This window comes from Gracilinanus agilis, chromosome 3 (assembly GCF_016433145.1).
Source record: "Gracilinanus agilis isolate LMUSP501 chromosome 3, AgileGrace, whole genome shotgun sequence".
NCBI classification, from domain to species: domain Eukaryota; kingdom Metazoa; phylum Chordata; class Mammalia; order Didelphimorphia; family Didelphidae; genus Gracilinanus; species Gracilinanus agilis.
The window spans coordinates 462486959-462506000 of NC_058132.1; the positions used below are offsets into that span (position 1 = coordinate 462486959).

At 33.9% G+C, this 19042-nt stretch overlaps 1 protein-coding gene across 3 annotated transcripts in view; it reads left to right on the forward strand.

Annotated features, from left to right (window-relative positions):
• Positions 1-19042, forward strand: part of ARHGAP6 (Rho GTPase activating protein 6) — a 675366-nt gene that overhangs the window by 526644 nt on the left and 129680 nt on the right. Inside the window, exon 1 of one of the 3 annotated variants that reach the window (XM_044670380.1) lies at positions 70-379. The exons of the other annotated variants lie outside the window; for them this stretch is intronic. The gene's annotated coding sequence lies outside the window, so the exon portion shown is untranslated. Of the gene's footprint in view, positions 1-69; positions 380-19042 lie in introns of those variants that run through there. 3 annotated transcript variants of the gene reach the window in all.

Here is a 19042-nt window from a genome sequence, read left to right on the forward strand (position 1 = left end):
TCTCTCTCTCTCTCTCACACACACACACACACACACACACACACACACACACACACACACTCCCTCACTCACTGACACAGCTAGCCACCTTTCTGAAGTGACAAGAGCCTCTCGGTGGTCAAGTGAAAAGATTCCACCTTTTTTCCCCACTTTGGTCCCAAGATTCATGGTAGTGGAGGTCTCTGGCAACAGAAGGTATCGTGGGAGCCATAGCAGCTCCAGCTGGGCTTTTTCTCAGACACTTGATATACAGTTTTAGGACAACTGCATTTTTCACCAAAAAAAAAAAAAATTTAAAATCAGCCTCAAGTTTCTACTTCAAGAATAACGTGATCCAAATAGAGAGAATAACAGAGGTGCAGCTGAATTTAGTTCATGGGTAAGCAGCATGTGTGATGTATGTCACCTTTGTTTTTGTAAAAGATTCTGAAGGGGTGCCTGGGATGGACAGGTAACTTGTGGTATTGATTAAACTCTTTGAGATGAAGAGTAAGGAAAAAAACAAATGTTTGCAATTGTGATTGCTTAATTATCATGTATGCCTCGGTCAGGTCAGGATATCTAAGCAGCTTTTATTTTTAGATTGTTTTTATGTCAGTGTGGTAGCAGGCTGGAAATGAGCAAACTGTAGCAGACGAAGCAGGGGTGTGCATAATTGGCTTGATTGTTGCTAAAGATTTTGATAAATGTTGTTTTCCAGTCCAGGTTATGAACATGTTTATCTTACTTGACTTCATGGATACTATGAGTTGCTATAGCTCTAGGTCAAAGAGTAGTAATTAAGACTGTTGGAAATAAACCAGGCATTACAAAATTACAAGATGTTGTGCTCCCTTTTATAGAAGAGTCAAGCTTTAAATTTCTGGATTATTTACTATTAGATGAACTGTGTTTCCTTTTTTATTGATTAGTAATATAAATGGTCAAAAGGTCTAGTTTCTAGTCTATTCTCTTCTTTGAATTACCTGTTACTCCTTAGCCTCCTTGGACATCAGTTTCCCCATTTGTAAAATGAGGGACTGTAAGATGATTTCCAGGACTATGAATAACTCTGACCTGTGATTTTAATTTCACTCACCAGAAATCAGTTATAACAGGGAAGGTAAAAACATCAGCTGTTGGTTTCTGTCATTAAGAAGCATGTAACTCTAGCAAATGTTTCTATTTTCTACAAGATCATGAATTTTATAGACCATTTTTCCCTTCTGTCATTCTAAAAAAAATGTATGGTTTAAGATTAAGAGATGATTTAGAAGCCAGCCAGAGAATTTCTATTTAATCTTTTGGTACTTAGAAACAAAGGGAACTTACTTTCTTTGAGATTTTTCTCTGAGGTCTTCTTAGTCAGTTTTTGGTCTTCCTGACTTAGGTATCAGTATATTTTTGTCAAGAAAAGAATTTGGTAGAACTCCTTCTTTGCTTATTTTGCAAAATAGTTTGTATAGTATTGGGATTAGTTGTTGTTTAAATGTTTGATATAATTCATTTATGAATCCATCTGGCCCTGGGGATTTTTCTTGGGGAGTTCATTGATGCCTTGTTCAATTTCTTTTCCCGAGATGGAATTATTTAAATATTCTATTTCCTTTTTTCTTAATCTGGGCAATTTATATTTTGTAAATATCTATCCATTTCACCTAGGTTGTCAGATTTATTTTCATATAATTGGGTGGAATAACTCCTAATAATTGCCTTAATTTCCTCTTCGTTAGAGGTGAAATCACCTTTTAAATTTTGGATACTGATAATTTCATTCTCTTCTTCCTTTTTTTAAATCAAAATAACCAATACTTGAACTATTTTATTTGTTTTTTTCATAGAACGAGTCTCAGTTCTTCTTAATGTGGACTGATATTTCTTTGAAAGCTTACTTGTACCAAAAGAGAAGAATGGATATTAAACACTTTTTCATAGTTTAAGGGCAATTCCTTTGATCTCTCGATATAGCTCAGCACTGAGTTTGGTAGTATCTAGTTTTGTTGATTTTCTGTAGCCATGTCTTGGAAGGAAAACCTTTACCAAAACCTCATTGTTGATCATTAGAAGTATTGGAATTTTATACATGGATGCTATTATAGACTCCAGTACTTGTTTTTCTCTCTAACCTCTCAAAGCAAATTTTCCTAAATCACTTATTTTCTCTACTATTTCTGGCAGTTACACCCAGGAAGGCAAGAATGGTTGTATAGAAAAGGAATAGGATATATTATCTTTAACCTAGCCAGGTTATTCTAATAGAATTGACAGTTTAAATTGTACTGTAGTGCTGAGTTCTTGTGGGACTCCCAAGTGCCACACTAAGAATTCTTTTGAGTAAGATCAATATAACAGATCAAAGCAAAAGGAAATAGTCCACCCCGCTCTGTGATTGTCCAGTATTATTCCATAGTTTTTCTTATAAAAAATATTTCTTTTAAAAAATCAGCATATAGGGGCAGCTGGGTAGCTCAGTGGAGTGAGAGTCAGGCCTAGAGACAGGAGGTCCTAGGTTCAAACCCGACCTCAGCCACTTCCCAGCTGTGTGACCCTGGGCAAGTCACTTGACCCCCATTGCCCACCCTTACCAATCTTCCACCTATGAGACAATACACCGAAGTACAAGGGTTTAAAAAAAAAACTTTTAAAAAAATCAGCATATAAAATGATCTATTCTGGCTCTATTATTCAATAACTCTGAATCCATGACTTTAAGCTGTGAATAGATTGAATCATCTTTTGAGTAGGAACTTCTATTAATTTTCAAAATATGAAAAATCAGTAATGAACTACATTATATTTACCTTATTAGGATTTTCATGTTATCCCATTTGAACCAAAAAAAATTATTCAACAATTACTTAGCTTATTAATGCATACTTTATTAAGATGGATAATTTCATCATTATGAATAATTCCTTCCATGATAACAAATTCCAATTCCCATTTTACTTAGCAGATGCTTTTCCAGAGTTGCTATAACTAAAAAAACCATCACTTTGAATGAGACCCAAAGAGGAACCTCTTCAAACAGGCTGATTTTATCTCATTTCTACTTCTAAGAATCCCCAATAACCTCCAAGATTCAGCTTAAATACTACCTTTGGCATTATGACCTGATCTCCTGGTTAGTGACTTCACTCAAAAAAATTATACTTGATTTCTTTTATGACTATTTGTATGTGCCTATATATACATATGTATGCATGTGTGTATCCTAAGGAATATACGCTCTTTAAAAGCAAGACCTCTGACTTTTGTCTCTCTACCCTTAATCTTTAGCACTCTTCCCAGAACATAGTACATGCTTTATAAATAAATATGTTCATTAATTGAAAGATATATAGATAACAGATGTGGATTCCATCATTATGCCCTTGTTTTTTCTAGCTTGTTAAACATTTCTAATCTGTTAAAATTTGCCAGAATTTAAATTCAATAATAGTAATAGTTTACATTTACAGAATACTTTGGGTTTACAAAGCACTTTATATACGTTATCCCATTTGATATACCATTTTTCCAAATAGATAAGGGACTCTGAAAAGCCAATTGGCATGCATAGGAATATAGACACAGTAAATAGAGCTGAGATTTGAATCCAGGTCTTCTGACTCCAACTGTAGCTGTGGTGCCCCCATACTTTTCATTGTTCATAGCTACAACTTGGAAGAATTGTCTATGAAAATGTGGGGACCCCTGGTCATTTGAGATTTGTTTCTTCAATGGTTAATAAAAGAAAAAAGGGACTTTTCTGACATTTTGGTAGGAGACCCAAAGAGTTGAACTTTGTGCTTCTAATAAGGATCTAAAAGATCACCCTTGTCAGGTAAGCCATTTTGATGCAATGCAGAAGGTAGTTTATAAGAGAAAACCAAACATTATAGGTTTGCAGCTATGGTTACCAAGAAATTAATGACAACATTCTTTTTAGTAGAATGTGTATACTCAATGTCAGACATCCACATAAAAGAAAAAATAATTCAGTCATATAAATGGTTTTTGTCCATTTGATAGAGTATCTAGCTTTCCCCAATTATTTAACTATTTGAAACCATGTAAACAATTTATAAATATTACCTGACACAAGAGAAAAATCCATGGAGCAAAATTTAATATAAGGTATCAGCCAAGGCATCTAACAAGTATGTTAAAAGTTCATTATGGACCTCATAGAAGTCAATTAGATGGAAATATGTTTTGCATAACTTCACTTGTATCTGGGTATCATATTGCTTTCCTTCTCAGTGGGTAAGGGAACAATTGAAGGGAAGGAGAGATTTGGAACTCAAATTTTTAAATGAATGTAAAAAATTAAAATATATATGTCTATACATATGTTATATATGTATGCATATATTTTTTTAAAGAAGTCAGTTAGGGAGTAAAATAGATGAGGTGAACTTGGAGCCAATAAGACTTGAACTGAAGGTTTACTTCAGACACTAAGTAGCTGTGTGACCTTGGATATGTCAATTAACCTCTACCTCAATTTCTTTATAAGTAAAATGAGAGGGTCATACATGATGGCTAATATAATGTATCCCTTTCAGTTTTCATTTATGACCACAGTGTTAGGAAGACTTTTGTTTCCCCACATATTTAAATAAAATAAAATAAATGTTTTGGACTAGATAGACTTTAGCACTATATCCTGCAATCCTTTATGACACAAAAGAATTAAAATAAAAGTTTGGAGTTGGAAGGGAAAAGTCAAAATCCCATCCCATACTGGTCATTCCTCTGGAATATCCCCAACAGAAGGCCCTATAAAGGTTCTGCCAATATGCACTCAGTAAATTTGCCAAATAAAAACTGAATGTACATTTCTAGTAATGGAGAACTCACTGCCTTATAACATAGACCATTCCATTTTTTAATAGCTCTATTTGTGAGGAAGCTCTTCCTTACAATGAGAAAGAATCTTCCAGGAATTTCCAATCATTAGTCTTAGTTCTGCCCTCTGGAATCATACAGAGTAAATAATTTGCATTTCACAAAAGTCTTCCACATATTTGAAGACAGGTACTATTCATTCCCTAATTTTTTTTTCTCCATGAAAAATACCACATGCACTTTCTTCTACCTCTTATGGTTTCCAGCCCTTTCTTGGTCCTATTATTTACTAATGATATCTGTCTTAAAATGTGGCACTCATGAGGGGCAGCTGGGTGACTCAGTGGATTGAGAGCCAGCTGGGTGACTCAGTGGATTGAGAGCCAGAGCCACAGATGGGAGGTCCTGGGTTCAAATCTGGCCTCAGACACTTCCTAACTGTGGGACCCTTGAGCAAGTCACTTAACCCCCATTGTCTAGCCCTTACCACTCTTCTGCCTTGAAACCAATACCCAGTATTGATTCTAAAATGAAAGGTAAGGGTTTAAAAAAATGTGCATTAAGAGTAGAACATGGTGCTACAGGTATGATAATTTCACAGAAAAGTAATATCAAGCTCAATTTTTTATTTCACATTTAATCTGATAAAATTAGTCTAGACAGAAAGGAAATAATAAAGTTCAATAGGAGACACAATTAAAACGACTATTTATAATTTATTTAAATATTAATATTTATTTATAATTTGTTTAAAGGTATTTATAATTTGTTTAAATATTAAAACTTGCTGAAATATGATAGGGGAAAATGCTTTTCAAAATATTCTTTTCTTAGGCAGTTAGGTGGTACAGTAGATATAGTGTTTGAATACAGATAAATAGATGTAGCCTTTGTATGCCAATATTTAGCACAGCACCTAGAACATAGTAGATGCATAATAAATATTTAACAACTATTATACAAGTATGTAATACTTAGGGTTGTTATGAGGCTCAAATACATTATTGTGTGTAAACGTTTTTACAAACTTTAAAATAGTATATGAATATCATGTATTATTATTATTATCATCATCATCATCATCATCATCATCCTTCTAGGGTCCTCTAAGATCTATTGACTTTTTGTTCTATTCACTCTATTTTAGTTTATACATGAATAAATAACTGGTCTGTATTTATATACACCTCTTAGTATCTAAAGGTGATCAATTTGTTCTTTCCCCTTTTTAGTAAACCTGTTAATTTAGGTTTCATTAGTTTCGATTCAGAAAAAAAAACAATTGAGATATAGCAGATATCCAAATAGTCAAAGCTATGGTTTTTTCCCACTAATAATGTGACTGTGAGAGCTGAAGTATAAGGAAAGCTGAGCATGCAAAATCAAAATTTTTGAATTGTGGTGATAGAGAAGACTTTTGAGAGTTCTTTGAACAGGAAGGAGATCAAATCAGTCATTACATAAAGAAATTAGCTCTGACCATTCACTGGAAGGACAAATACTAAAGCTGAAACTTAAATACTTTGGCTACATAATGGAAACATAGTACTCTTTGGAAAAGATTCTGATGCTAATAAAAATTGAAGTTAAAAGAAGGGAATAGAAGAGATGAAATAGTTTCATAGAAGTAAGGAACATGATCTTGGACAGATCAGTAGGTAGTAGAGGACAGAAGGGAATGGCCAGCCATGGTCCATGGACTCAAAAAGAGATAGACACAACTGAACAACTAAAAACAACAAGGCTTCCAAATGGTTTAGAATATAAAGGGATCACAGGCAAAGAGAAGGCACCGCATGTTTTATATATGTGTGTGCATATATACATACATACCTACTTATACCTACATAGCACTTTTGTTATAGCAAAGAATAACAACAACGAAAATATTCTAGCTATCCACTGATAAGAGAATAACTGAACAAATCAGAGATATAAATATGATGGGAGGGGGTAGGTGGATAGAGTTGGAAGGACCCGGGTTCAAATGTGACTTCCTATCAGTGGGCAAGACTCGTAACTCCAATTGCCTACCTTTTGTTATTCATTTGTCTTAGAATTGAAAAGAGGAGAGAGAGAGAGAGACAGACAGACAGACAGACAAACAGACAGACAGACAGACAGAGAGAGACAGACAGACAGACAGACAGACAGACAGACAGAGACAGAGAGAGAGAGACAGAGAGAGAGAGAGACAGAGAGAGAGAGAGAGCAGCTAGGTGGCTCACTGGATTGAGAGCCAAGTCAGAGATGAGAGGTCTTATGTTCAAATTAGACACTTCCTACCTAAATAACCCTGGGCAAATCACTTAACCCCCATTGCCAACCCCTATACTACAACTATATAGTATTGGTTCTACAATGGTAGGTAAGGGTTCATTTTCTTTAAAAAAGAAAGAAAAAGATGGGAGAAATGGATTCAGATAAACCTGAGAAGACTTGAATGAACTGATATAGAAGGAAATGAACAGATCACAGTCACAACCCTCTCAGACTGATGATGAAGTATGCTTTGGACTTGCTGGCAAAGAGGTTATGTACTAGAGATGTGGAAGGAATCTCAGATTTTCAGATATAGATAATGTATCAATCTATTTCACTTGATTATCTTTATTTGTTAGAGGAGAAGGCTTACAGGGGAGATGACGGTTATAAAAGGGTTGTGATAATGATTTGTTTTAAATAGAAAAGAGAGTCAAAAAAATTAAGAAAGAAAAGATAGCAGAAGGACTTCACAGAGGGGACAAAAGCAAGAAGACTAGTATTGGTACTTTCAAGTTAAATTGCATATATGTGTATAAATATATATGTATACACACACACACATACACACACACACACTTTTCAAAGAAGTACTTAGAGCTTCAGAGTTTCATTTATAATTCTCTTTTTCTATTTAACAGTGATGGAGTAGGATGATGATTTAGTTTGTTCACCCACTCATATTTGCCCTGCTACATGTATCCTATGTTTAAAAAATAAAAAGGTAAACAGACTTTTCCTGTACCCAGAGGAAAATTGTTTATATTTCATTGAGGGAGACAAGGAGGAAAAAGACATAGGGAAGGCAGGTTTTAGCAACACACATGAAAACAATACTTGCTCTCAAGGAGTTTATATTCTATTGGTCAAAGGTAAACATTACAAATCATTTGCTTTTCTCTCCCCTTTCCTTTTATTATACACTTAACAAATACTGATAAACATCTGTTCTTTGTATATGAGATGTTCCACTAAGTCTTATATCCTTCAGCATTTAATTTAAAATGTTTTTGATTTCATCTCTGCATTCACTTTCAAAAATCCTTGAGTACTTACTCATTGACTTTGTAGACCAGTCTTTTAGGAGTTGCTATAGGTAAAAAAGTTCCTCCACTTGATGGCCATTTTCTTTGTCATGGCCTTAAACAGGCTGATCCTCAGATAGCAAGAACATAGTCTCTTATTAGCACCTTTCCCTTAACCTGTTCTAGTTTGGATGGGAATTTCCAGAGGTCAAATCTATAGGGATTTCTGAAATTCCATCATTACCCCAATGACCACAATGGCCCTTACTTTCAGGTTCTTTGCTGTGGCATTGAAGGCTGAAGATACCTAATGGCTAAATATCAACTAAGTGTGGCATTAGATATTATTTTCCAATTGCAGTAGCCCAATAACTTGTTTAGGACAGTTAGTTGGCTCAGTGGATAGAGTACTTCTGGGCTTGGAATCAGGAAGATTCATCTTCATGAATTGAAATTCAATCTCAGACACTTATCTTTGTGACCTTGGGCAAGTCATTTAATTCTATTTGCCTCTGTTCCTCATTTATCAAATGATCTGGAGAAGGAAGTGGCCACTCCAGTATATTTGGCAAGAAAATTCCAAAACTAGATCATGAAGAGTTGGAAACAACTAAAGTTCTTTTTCCTACCTTCAGAGTATTCTCCTCTCCAATCCATACTTTTTAAACTCGTCCATAGTAATGTAAAACATGACTTTGAAAGAACTGTCAATTATTATAAATGTCAATGTCAAGATTTTCTTATGCCCAAAATGATTTTGCATTTAGCTTCATTTATATTTATCAATAATGAAACAAAGTTCCTAGATCCCAATTAGCCAAAAGAATGAATCTCCTGAAGTGGTCAGATTATTCAAAGTTGCACTGAATATTTCCATTGGGCTGGAACCAATTATCATATTTGACATAATAATAACTTTTATATAAATTAGAATACTTGTGAACACTTCAGGGGACTAATTATTCACCCTAATTGTGACATAATTGTTTTCTCCAATTTCAGTCTCCTTTTAAAAATATTTTTTGGTAACTAAAATATACATAAAGGTAAAATATTGGATTATAATTATGTGATAATGCTTTTAAAAGCCATTTTTAAAAATCCATTTTAAGGAAAGTCAGAAAAACAAAGAATTTTGTTAGCCTGTGACCCAAATTTAAGGATATTAGTAATAGCCAGAAATACACTATAAGCTGTTCCTGATAGTCTGATTATGGAAATAATTTCACATCCTCTTTTTATCACTTTATTGGCATTTTTGGAAGTAGTGAATCTGGAAGTGTGCCATCTTTTGTTTTAAGAGGTTTTAACTACTCTGGGTGCTAAGTCACTGTAACATAGGTTATCATACTTTTTGTCTTTCTTCATTGGCTTCTGGAGAATTCACAACTTTGACAAAAATTAAGTATGAACTCTGTGTACTTGAAAAGGTTGCTCTCATAAAAGCCAAGTAGGCATTTTATGTTTGAAAATGCTGCAAAAAATGAAGTTTTTTTTCTTCCTAGATGCTGGTGAAGTTTGTAGATCAGAAACTTGATAAAAGTGTTAACTGCAATTTCAACATAGCAGGGTGTCATATAAATTATATGTTTATATATGTATATGTATGTATTTATATATATACACACATATGCATATATATTATATACATTCTTCCGTGTTCCTGTATTCGCTAGTTGATCTACATTTATTACTGGTTTTGCAATGAAAATAATATTTATTTTAAACTTACTACTGGAAATCTTTCCATATCTTACAGGGTGACTTTTTGAACGATTTCTTTATTTTTGTTATTTTTATTAACTTTGATATTACCTTCATTTCTAATTTCATTATCAGTTCATATAAGTTTTCCCATGTTTCTCTGAATTCTTTACATTCATCATTTCTTATGGCACATCACTATTCACATATGACAATTTGTTGAGCCATATCCTAAGTAAAGGTCACTTTCTTTCTCATAAGTTCTTTGTATTATAAATATTTCTAAAATAAGTACTTTGGTCTATATGGGACTTTTCATTCTATCTTTGACTTATTCAAGGTTTATGACTAAGTAGTGGATCCTCTAAGTCAAATAGTAATTCCTTGCCACTTGACCAAATCATCACAAAATTAACATCTATATTGTTCTTATAGTGCACCACAAACAAGATGAGAACTCGACTGATCAGAGAGTGGTGAGGTAGGATGGTGTGGGTATGTGTATGGGCATATCTATAATAAACTTAAGAAAGACATAGGCAATTCACTCATTTTTCATAATTACTGTTAGGAACACACCTTGTAGTAGCAGATCCTCCTAAATCTCATAGAGAGGGCAATAATAAAAATTTTAAAATCCTTATCTGAACTGGCAAAAGTTTTAAATGAGCACAGTCCTAATTACATTTTGCACTATCATCTTAGTGGAGCAATTTCTAAAATTTACATATTTATATTATTTATTAAAAACGTATGTGCCAAGACACTGTGCTAGGTAAGGATGGGCTGATAAGTATTAAACAATTGGCTCAGGGAAGAGAGGTGTTATATGTGATATATTTTAGAATTTAATTTGCATTATTGATGTTTTCTTCAGTCTAGATAATAAACAAAACAATTACTCAAACCCTGATTTGTAGCATTTACTGATTTTTAAGGTACATACTTATAGAGAAAATTTAACAGTTGGCTTTCCCAAGACAATTATTTAGCTGGCTCCAGCAAGGTCTGTCTGTAGTTCCCCACCCTTTCGGTCTGTTGTAGAGTCTCAAATTTTTTGCCTGCCATGAACCCTTTTGGCATTCTAATTAAGATGGATTCCTTCTATAATGCATAAAATAAATTACACAGGGGGAAAAAACCAGTTATACCCCTGACTACTAGTGCTACTGTTATAACCACCTCACATCTATATATTGCTATTCCAAACCAAAAAGATTTTCCATTGATGACAAAGTTCTCCATTTATTATTTGTAGATATGAATATATGAATTGCATCAAAAACTGAAACACTTGCATGTATTACTCAGTCTATCTCCTAAGTCACATAGGTTTTCCTCTTTTAGTCTGTTGAACATATATGTTGCCAGGGATAAGCCTGGTTTTCTTTCTTTTTTCTTTAAATCTCTGTAAGAGTATTTCCTAGCTAGTCTGTTGTAACACTTGGCTGTACTGGTTCCACTTGGTTTGCATTCAAGTGAAACCTCTTTCCCCCAGGTGTTTCCAGGATATTTTAGTAGCATCACACCTGTGAAAATGCTGATAAAGGATGTGAAACTCTTTTCTATAATTTAATTTCTTCACTAATTCAGATAACTGTTACCCTGTTAATTTGAATTAATATTGTTTTTATTGTAAGAATTAAAATATTATTTAACTTTCAAGAGGACCTAAAAGATTTCTGTGAAAATAATTATTGAAATTTACAAGTATTCAACCCTTTTAAAAGCCATGTGAAAGTGTGCTGGCAGGTATTGAAAAAAAGTTGAAACTGACTAAAGAATTGTTCCCAATATTATCCTTGTACAGTGTTAGAAAAATCGCTGGTACTCTGATTTAGGAAGCTGCCATTCAAAGAGGTGTAGCAGCATTGTGATTCAGGAAGCATTGAGTCAGGGAGTGGGTACAGAAAAATGATGACCTACAGAATATAAACTCAACTTTTAAAAGTCAATTCTGTTTATCATATAATTGTCTTTTGAAATAATGTGACCTTCCTAGAATAATTCAAAACATGAAGAGTTTACAGAAAAAGCTTCCTTTGCGTGGTGTCAAACTCAGGTAGAAAGAGATCCCTGTAGACTGTTTATTGACTTCCTGGGTTCAAATCTGGCCTTAGATACTTCCTAGCTGTGTGACCCTGGACAAGTCATTAACCCCCCATTACCTAGCCTTTATTACCCTTCTGTCTAGGAACCAATACACAGTATTGATTCTAAGACAGAAGGTAAGGGTTTAAGAAAAAAAAAAAAAAGAGTTTTGCTCACACTCAGGAGTTTTGCTAGCCACAGGTGGCCCTGAGTCCGACCCTATAAAACTACCCAGTTTGCTTCCATTGTAAGTGATTTCAGAATCTCTCAGTGTGTGTTCTATTATATTCTAACCTTCTAGAAAAACAAACAAATTCGTCATTATCCTTGGGAAAAAAAAAGAAAGTTTAGGAACTAACCGTTTTTAGAAATAGCATCATCTTCCCTTCTGAAATGGCTCTACTTTATGGAAAAACTATTCTTGGTTCTCTTTGCACCCGTCTCTGCTTTGAAAAACCAAGCTACTGATTTTTTAATCATAGGTGTGTAACACTGTCATTGGTTTCCCATCTATCAATCTCTTTCAGGGGTTCTTAATCATTTTTTTTGATGCTATAGATGCCTTTAAAATAGTCTGGCAAAGAATGGTTTTAAATTCATAAAATAAAATACACAGAATTACAAAGAAAACCAATCATACTAAAAAACAATTATATATGTACATGTGTCTGTATGTGTGTGTGTGCCTATAATCAGTTCACTGACCCAAATGTAAGAACTGTAATCTCTAAGTTTCACAGAGATATATGAAGTAATAAATCCCTTTAAAAAGAAAACAAATCAACTCTATAAATTCAAACAAGTTAAGAAGAGGGTTTATATTTTAAACTATATAGAATTTTTAGGAGTCCTGAGTTCTAATCTCAGTACTGATACTAATCAAGCCCATTGTTTACCTTTCTGTAAAATGAGATTATATTATCTAGAAGTTAATTTCAAATTCTAATGTAATATAATACTTGGATTGATCTAAACTTCTGTGTCTCAGCCAAAAATTCTAAATCTAACAAAGGAATTTTGAGCCTAAGAAGATATAAAAATTTGAATTACAAGAAGTAAATACATTTATAATCATACATATGTGTATATATAATGCTTAGGAGTAATTTAGGTCATGATATCCTACTTTTTGTTATATTACAGGTCCTTATTCAACAAGCCTTGGAAAAAATACATTTGGATGAATGAACATAAAAGTATTTATTAAATTCTTACTGTATGCCAAGCATGTGCTAAGATTGGGGGATACAAATAGAGAAATGAGGTAGTTCCTCATCTCAGATTTCACATTCTAATGTGCAGGGTGCTAGTGGAGATGGAAGGAATGACAGTAGATATGGAAGAGTTCAGTTGCAGGGAAAATGGGAAGGTCCAAAGGTTCTTAGGGTACACTGATATAACCTTTAGGTGGCAGGGCAGATGGTCATGACTAGTGATGCCCCATGAAACTGAAGACTTTAGTGATGGGTAAATTGGTCAAGGTCCATTTTATAAAGTGAAGAGCCTGAGTAAACTGACTATTTTTAGGAAGAGATTTTCTGCATAGTTATAGATATCAGAAATAATCTAATACAGTATTTTGTAATATTACTTGAGGTAATCTATATGTGATTCCATTTTTGTTGATTCTACAACCATTCAGTGCTATCAGCCAATATGATATATCAAAAATCACAGAAAAAGACAGCCATTTAAAATTCTCTTTTAGAAAAAACTGAAAGCCATGAAATCATTAAGATCACAATTAGTAGCATAAGAGAGGCTGAAATTCCCAACTCTTTAAAGTCCAAAATTTAATCGTTTTGTAAATAGTCTTAAAAAATATATTAGATGGGAAAACTAGGTGACTCAATGGGTAGAGAGTCAGTCCTAGAGGCCAGAGTTCCTGGGTTCAAATCGGGTCTCAGATACTTCCTAATTGTGTGATCCTGGGTAAGTCACTTAATCCCAATAACCTAGCTCTTACCACTTTTTAACCTTGGAACTGAAACCTAGTACTTTTTCTAAGAAATAAGGTAAGGACATAAAAAAGTTATTAGACTGAATTTTTACCCCTTCCATTTTATAAGTATTAACTCTTTTCTTTAATAATCAGTTCCATATCATATCCAAGATATTCACTGAACAAATCTTCAGATTTCAAGCACTTTTCTATAGCCTCTCTACTCAGTTATCCACAACAACTCAGTTTGAGGAGTAGGTGTGATCATATGTCCAATTTAATCTGCAAATCTGGATTTGGATCCTGGCATATACACTTGATAGTAATGTGACCTGGGGCAATTCTCTTGACCTCTGTAAATCTGTAAAATTAGAATCCTATGGTCTATTACCCTACCTAATAGGGTATGATGATAAAAGTGCTTTTGATCTCCCAAAGGGCTTTATCAATGTGCTATCAATATTAAAATCAAGAAAGGACTCTAAGAATTGGAAAGAAACTCAAAGACCATTTTGTCCAGAGATTCTTAAATCTCTCTTGTATGATGGATAGCTTTGATAATCTAGTGAAACTTATGTACTCCTCAGAATCAGATTTTTAAATGAATAAATTAAAATGACTAAATATAAAGGAAACTAATTACATTGGTTTGTTAGTATTAAAATATTTAAGAAAGAAATTCATAGACTCAGGGTTAAGAACCATTCATCTCTTTCAAATTGTACCTGTGAGAGGTAGAAATGGAACTGAATCTTGAAGGAAGCCAAAGTAACTAAGGCAGAAGGAAGGAAGGAAGGTATTACAGGAATTTATCATTCAGTCATTTCAGTCAGACCCCACTCTTTGTGACCCCATCTGGAGTTTTCATGGCAAAGATATTGGAATGTTTTGGCATTTCCTAATCCATTTTATTTTATATATAGGAGAACTCAGGCAAATACAGTTATGTGATTTGTCCAGCATCACATAGCTAGTAAATGTCTGAGGCTAGATTTGAACTTGTGGAGATAAGTATTTCTTTTAGTTGCTCTTTAAATCAAATTACAGAGGAATTAGAAGAAAGTAATATATAAATGGAGGTAAGGAAACTGAGACCCAGGAAGGGCAATTAAATAGAGGGGGTGTAAATTACCCAGGGTTTCAAATTAGAAAAAGTTTACAGCAGGATTCAAGCATAAATCTTCCTGAATCCAAGTCTAGGACTCCATGCATCAACTCAGAATGTTTGATTTCAGTAAGTTTTACCTTCTGTCTCCACAGAGCAATGCAAATATTAGGCATAAATTTTCGTGTCTCATAAAAATGGAACATTTTCAAAGAAATTTCCATTTGTGCTTTTGTTTTACCTCCCCAAACTTCATCTCTTTTTCTTCATAAACAATAATTAATTAAAAAATAAATTTTAATTGAATAATAACTCTACATGAATAATAATTAATGATTAATTATAGTAATTGATGATGAATAAATACATTTCTAATAATAAATGTTTACTGTTGAATACTGGTTAGATGGACAAGGGAAAAAACTCTGTTCAGTCATATTCATTTTCCCCAACAAATATATGAGTGAGTGGATTGTTAATGATTTTTATCTATGTTTTCTTCATCAGCTGATTTGGGGAAAGAAATCCATTGGAAAAAGAAGGGTAAAATCACTATTGGACTTTAGTAGAAACTACCAGTAGAGAAAAAAAATATAATAAAATAAGTAATTTCAGTAAAAGATCAATTATTCTCATCGATTTCTCTGCTCTGCAAAGTTAGTTTAGGATTGGTAGAAGGATACTAAGCAAATATGTTCTCCTTGTGGTAAAAGGCATTCTCTCAAAACCAGTATGTTTTCCAGTCACTGCACAACTAAATGCTTCCTCACAAGGAAATTTTAGCTAGAAAAAAATGTAGATATAGATGATCTAACTTTGAAATATATAATGTGATGGAAATATTATTTAAAACTTTTTTAACATTTTATGTATTGTATATATATTATATATATTTATATATTATATTATATATATATTATTTAAAAATTAATGCAATTTTTAATAATTATTTTCTAAGAATTAAAATGTCAGCAGGATCTCCTGAATTTATTCATAGTTGAATAAGATGCTGAGTATATAAATAAAGCCTCGGTAGTAAAGGCATCTTAATATTTCATAACTGTTCTTCAAATAGCACTCTGGCAAATTCTCTAGAATAGGCCATGGAAATAACAGGTACTAAAAGTGCCCAGATATCCATACCACACTAACTTCCACAGGGGTAAATAGACTGAATCAACTTTAAAACCAGATGTTTTATATTTGTTGTTCTCCCTTTCCAAAGTTGTTCATTGACAGGAAATTGTTAATCATATATATATATATGTAAGGCATGGCTAAGAAAGTCACCTGGGGACCAAGAATCCTTTTCATATTGAGCACAAATGCCCTCTATCATCTTGATTATTGATAATAGCAACCCTCTGGAGATCCCTTTAGTGTTCACAGGACCACAGAATTTCAGAGCTGGAAGGCACTTGAAAGGGCATCTAGTTCATCCCCTTCACTTTACAGATGAGAGAACCAGATCCTAGAGGTAAAGTCAGCCAGCCCAGGGAAGAAAGTAGGACCAGAAGCCAAGTCCCTCGCAGTCCAGACGTTGTTTTTGATAATGTTTCACAAATGGTATGATGACATAAAGCCTTTTGCTCCAAACAGATCAGTTCCCTTCCTTATAGCTACAGATTTGGCTGGTCTCTTTTGCAGCAGCTGTTTCCCAGCCTTCCCACAGTTATGGTATGTTGCTTGAGGTTGGGCTTCTGTGAATCCCTAAAGTATTTCTTCTTGTTTTCCCTGCTTGCAATTACTCCTCATTAATGCAGAGTAAAACAGCTGCCTCGAGAGGCTGCATTTTTCACATAGTTGTTCAGGGGTGAGCATCATTTATTTGCTATTAGCCTGGCTACATTCTAGGACTTGGTTATCAGGGATCTTGTCTTTAAATTTTATGTTAATTAGGGCTGATATAAGACACTGAGAAAAAATAGTTTAGAAGCTTGATATGGTGAGTGGTAAGACCAGGTTACATAGCTACATAAGAAGTTAAAAGAGACCATGGCATTAGAAACTTTTAGTTTGGTTTAGACAAAGCCACACTGGGTCTGCCTTTAGGTAGCCTGCCCTTCTTAATTTAATTCTCTACTCGGTTAGTACATTATTGAATAATGGGCTTCCCAAGTAGTGAATTGAATTAAACTGTGTTTCTAAAGAAAAGTTGATTTGTTTGGGTGCAGGCTAGTGTGTAGTGCTTTTTTCAGGCTTCGAAGAAAAATAAATTTGTCTGCAATAGGGAATGTGGTTTGATGGATGCCTACATGGCCTCAGGATCAGAAAAACCTGGGTTCTGTTCATATGTATATTGGCTTTGTAGTCACTTAACCTGTTAGTATCTTAGGCAGCTAAGTCTATAAGTTGCAGAGGAGTTACTGATTGGTTGGTAAAGTTTTCCTCACTGGTAATTTCCAGTGCCAATGAAATCATAGATGGGGGAAAGGGAAGGAGAGGGAAAGAAGAGATGGAATCGGACTATAGAGTTCTATTGAATCTGTGAAACGTTACCTTAAGCAAACGACCTATGATTTCTTGAATACCTGAGACACAAGTAGTTATCCATATCCATCAATCCTTTGTGGCATCAGCCATGATTTTTTTTAACCCTCCTGTCCAAGTATGAGATCTAAGGCAGAAGAGAGAACAAGGGTGAGGCCATTGGGATTAAATGACTTGCCCAGGATCACACTGCTAGTATCTGAGGGCAGATTTGAACCCATAACCTTCTTTCCCCAGGCCTGGCTCTCTATCCACTGTGCCATCTTGCTGCCCTGGCCATGATTTTTAATAATTCTTGCATTCTATTGTGTTGATCATTTTCCAATTATATGAAAATGAATTCTCACGTTAGCTTATAGGGAGTCTTGTCAAATAATAATTCTTGAAAGATTCTGTGAGGTAGAGAGGAAAGGGAGAAAGAACCTTGGACTTAGAGTTAAGACTTGGAGTTGAGTAATGGTATTACCACCTACTGATCCTATGATCTATTATAAGTCAATTAACCTTTTTTTTACCTCATCTGTAAAAAGAGGATAATAATACCCTACTTACTCATAGTATTGTTATCAAGAGAAAATGAGATAATGCATCTATAGGGCTTTGTAACCATAAAATGCTATTTAACTGCAAGTTTTAAATGATTATATAGAAGAGACTGAACAGAATTGGCCTGTTACATGGCTCTACTTAATTCAATAGGGAATGAGTCAGACAAAACCATTTATTATGACCTTATCTGTTGCATGATCTTAGAGCTGACTTGAGATGTGGGTGAGCTTCTAGGGTGGCTAAACTTGTTAATAATTGCAAGTTTCCTTTTCAGCCTATGGGTGTCAGAAGCTAATGGAACTAGAATATCTTTTCACCACATTTCGATCTGCTGGAAGGAACCTTGATTCTAAATTTGTGATTAATTTTAATCAATCAGTAAGCAGACATTTATTAAGCATATACTTTTTTCCAGGTACTCTGTTTGGCTTTAGGGATACAAATACAAAAGAAATGAAATAGTTCCTAATTACAAGGAGCTCACATTAATTCTAACAGGAAAATAAATATATATTTGTGTGTGTATATGTGTTTATATATTTACATAGATATATGTATACCTATATACATCTGAGTTTCTGTTTATATGCATATGTATAAATGGAGATTCTCATCCATAGGTATTATGTATTAGGGAACAAGGAGAAAGGAAGAGGTTGAAAATATAAGCAAGAGAGAGAAATATTGAAGGGGCAATTTGCTAGAAAAGATGGAAGGGGAAAGGATCATGGATACTTGTTGAAGACTTGATTTTGACTTGACTTTGACACAGAGAAGAGTCACTTCATTATCAGATACTGGAATAAAGGAGGAGAGATTAGAAGATGATGTCAAAGGTTTTGAGATGAAGAAGGAGTTTATTGCAGATGGTTTTAATATTCTCAATAAGGTAGCAGAGCGTGTGAGAATACAGAGCAAACAAAAGGGAAGGAGGAGCTACATTTTTGCTCCCTTTTTTGGTAGTTAATGTAAGACAATTGTAGATACAATTTTGCCATTTATCCAAATGTCATCTTAATTTCATTCAAAGTCAGATTTCTTGCCTTTCCTCTCACAGGTTGC